Source organism: Mauremys reevesii, linkage group 17, assembly GCF_016161935.1.
Source record: "Mauremys reevesii isolate NIE-2019 linkage group 17, ASM1616193v1, whole genome shotgun sequence".
Taxonomy (NCBI): Eukaryota; Metazoa; Chordata; order Testudines; family Geoemydidae; genus Mauremys; species Mauremys reevesii.
In genome coordinates, this window is record NC_052639.1 from 11,561,139 (window position 1) to 11,564,924 (window position 3,786).

Consider the following 3,786-nt stretch of genomic DNA (forward strand, 5'->3'; position numbering starts at 1 on the left):
AGGTTAGACTCTTGGCGCTGTGCCAGCCGCCCCCTCGCTTGCAGGCCCAGTGTAAGAAGAAGGAGGCCTGGTGCTGGCAGAAGAGGGTTTTGATTAATCGAGCTCTGTGTGATGGGCACAGGACGCTTCCACTCAGTAGCATGGCTGGGGGGGAGCGAGGGGAGCAGCTAAGGGCGCCGGGTTCCTCCGGTGGGGGTGTGGAGCAGCCGTTCCTTTTCCTGTCCTTTTTGTGTGCAACTGCTGACAACAACATCCCAGACAGAGAAGCAACAGGCCAAAATACTACCACATAGCTGCCAAAGTAGCTCAGTTGGGAGAGCGTTAGACTGAAGTTCTAAAGGTCCCTGGTTCAATCCCAGGCTTCGGCAGGCCCTTTCATCCCTCTTTGTGCAGTGGTGGCTTGTTTTCTGGGAGCACAGTGGTCCCTGCACCCAAGGTGAGTCCCTGAGCTTGGGCTCTGCAGTAGGAAAAGATATTGTGGGCTTCTGCTCCTAATTGGCTGGCCTGACATTTAACAATGAGGGACAGGAGCTATCTCTCCTAAGTGAGTTATTGGTGGACCCAATATGGCAGGAAGAGAGTGCTAGAGGGGGTGCTAGGCGGTGACAGGCAGGAATAGGGGATGGAAACTCTTCTGTGCAGCTGAGGGAGGGCAGTACCAGGGAAGGGGCATGTGTGAAAGTGGCCAGGTGGAAGGGAGTTGGGGGCCCAGGAGGAGGCACTTGATATTCAGTGTCTTGGAGCAGCTGGGCTTGGACATGGTGGGTGTTCAGGAAATGCACATTAACAACTCTAGGGTAGCTTGATGGGCAGAGGGTGATTGGGGGAAGGGCCCATCTCTCTGGTCCTCCAGGCCAGGGAAGAATGATGTGGTTGGAGTCTTGTTCTTCACATTCATGGTGCGAGTACAGAAGGTGGTGGAGCTCGGACCAGGGAGGGCATTACTGGTGGGCTTTGTGCTCCATGGCACTGGTTATGGCTATATTAGTGTGTATGGTCCCCAATTAAGGCATGAAAGGGAAGTTCTATGAAGGAACTGGCTCCCTTCTTCTAGACTGCACGGTGTTTGGTGTCGGGGGGGATTTCAATTGTTGCACCGGCCTGAGGACTGCTGGTCCTGTTTTCCCAACCGTCAGAGGAAACTCTTCTACGATGAGCACTACCTGGTGCAGGTCTATAGCGAGGTCGGCTTAGAGAACGTGTTTCTGCACAGTGAACCAGTGGAGGGTGGGCAGTAACCTCCTATTCCTCTGACCCGAGCTCACACCAGCCGCAGAGGGGACACACCTTTCTGCGGGGACAGGCCAGGAGTCGCACTGACCGGATTTACATGAAGGAGAGCACGTCGACAGCCCAGTGCAGGGTGGTGCCAATGGACTGTGCAGATCACGCAGCTCTCACCGTGTGCTCAATGTGGGCAATTCCCTGACCCAGGGCAGAGGATATTGGAAGCTGAACATCCAGAGCTTGCAAGATAAAGGAGGAGGGGGGTGAGGCCTGGAGGTGTTGGCAGAACGGGAAAGCATCAGAGGGTTCTGTGGTTACCAGGGGGATTGGTGGGAGTCGGTGAGGGAGGAGTTGGCGGCTTTGTTCCGGCGGCTGGGGAAATACCACAATATTAAAGAAACCAACAGTGCAAAGTCCTGCAGTGTCATCTGTGGGATTTCCACAAGAGCATCCAGGCAGGGGAGCCAGTCAGCCTGTGACTGTACGACCGGATCAAGCGACAGCTGCCCGAGTTCCAGGAGATGAGGCTGCAGTTGGCTGATATGAGCGGGAGCACCGAGTGAAGGGAGGAGCAGACTCCCCTGACATTTTTGCAGCCTGCAGGGAATGGAGACAAAGCAGGGGGATGCAGGGACTCAGGGCAGGACCCACGGATCCGGTAGTGCAGGACCACAGTCGCTGGAGGAGGAGAGAGAGTCCCGCGAGAGGAAGCTGATGGTGGGAAGCAATAAGTGCAGAGTGCAAAGCAGCCAAGAGTCACAGGGGTCTAGAAATTGAGCTAGCAGCAGGTCCCATGGTGTAATGGGCAGCACTCAGGACTTTAAATCCTGGAATCTGAGTTCAAATCTCAGTGGGACCTTGTGGCGATACGCTGCTTTGCTACAAAGTACTGGAGCCCCATGTGTTTCTCTCAGGGTGAACTGGACTGAGTATTCTTTCCCTCCTGCTGGGTGACTGATGCCCACTGGAGATAGGTCTTTGGGCTGGTGGCTATAGGCTGGGGTCCTAGAACTTAACAGTCTGGCTAGAGATTCCTGTGGTTTGACCATATGGTTGTTTCTCGCTGCTTCACCTGATGTCCACAACTTTGGTCCCTGTACTTGCAGCTGCCACACTCTTCCTCTTGCCCACATGGCATTTAAAGGAAGGAGGGCCAGGGCCAGGCTTCATAGTCAGGGCTAGGCAGGAGGGCAGCAGAGTCCCAGGCTGGAGCCCAACACACCTCTCCTGCTCTGGGCACCTGGGGTGTTGTTCCCCCCTGTTCAGGCACCCCTGGGGCCCTGCACTTCACACAGCTCTCCCTGAATTCAGCTGTTAGTGAGGGAGCCTCACTGCTAGCGCAGACTGGGCAGTTTGTTGCATGAGAGACACTGTCCCAAAGCAGGACTAATGCTTAGAGCTGGTTACCAGTGATTTCAGATCTGTTGGTCTGCAGCAAGACTCTCCATTGAGTCTTAACCGGCTCTGTTATTACACAGGGAAGAACAAAAGGGTCAAATGGGGCCTGGAAGCCTTAAGAAGAATCCACCCCACCAAGTACAACACTTGTCGCTACCTGCTCTCAGCTCCACTGAGAATGTTTTGGGGTCACTCCTCGCCTGTATCAACCTAGGAGTCTCAGAGAATCCTAATTAACAGGTGCTCCAGTGGCACAATTGGTTAGCGCACAGTACTTATAGGGCAGTGCTGGGAGGACCTATGCTGAGGTTGTGAATTCAAACCTCACCTAGAGCACTGGTTTTCATTAACCAAGTGGTGTCACCCCCTCATTTGGCCTGTGGAATGTAGAATTCAAGCCCTGGGGACCCTCAGGACGGGGCTAATAAAAAATGCCCCCTTCACTTATTACCTCCTCTCCAGGTCAGAATCTACCATCCTTTCTCCCCCCCAGACCCTGTGCCAGGATCCCTCAAGCAGAGCCTGGAGTCCTGCCCCTGGCGTCTGTACTATTGACAAAGACTAAGTGACAGGGACAAAACACTCAAATCCCGCCTGGTGCGGGGAGCCAGGTTTGCTCTTCAAATTCTGTCACTGGTACATTTCCAGGCCTGGGAATGTCCCACAACAGCATTGAATGGGAAGCTGCCTGCAGAACAGTTACACTGCACAGAGCTCCTGTGGAGGAGGGGTGGGAATTAGTAACATTTTGAGGATCGTTTGGGAAATGAGCCTTTGCTGACAAGGTTTGTCTCTGTTCATATTTCACCTTCAGGTGTTATGTTGAGGGATCTTTAGTATATTTTTGTGAGGTTAATAACTATCTCCTCAACTTTATTTACTCAACTTAAAAATTGGTCACTTGATTTTTGCATCTCCCTGTGAAAATACAACTGACGTGTGGCTTTCTACAGGGGGTCATGATGTTAAAGTTAAGGAATTCAGTCTCTGTACTTCTGGGGGGAGTGTTGCTTTTTTACAGCTGCCTCAGGGCCAGGCACACTGGGCTGTTAGCTGCACCCACTGTCCTTGCCAGGGGCCCCTGCTGAACCCTGGGGCTGCACTGCCGTGCTGGGGTGACTCTGCAGGGGGAGAAGCTGCTGTGGAGCAATGTAGAGCAGG

The 3,786-nt window shown here is 53.5% G+C and overlaps 1 non-coding gene across 1 annotated transcript; it reads left to right on the top strand.

Annotated features, from left to right (window-relative positions):
- The first annotated feature begins 295 nt into the window (after positions 1–295).
- Positions 296–368, top strand: TRNAF-GAA. The gene has a single exon. It is a non-coding gene; the product is annotated as a tRNA-Phe (tRNA).
- Positions 369–3,786: the final 3,418 nt, after the last annotated feature.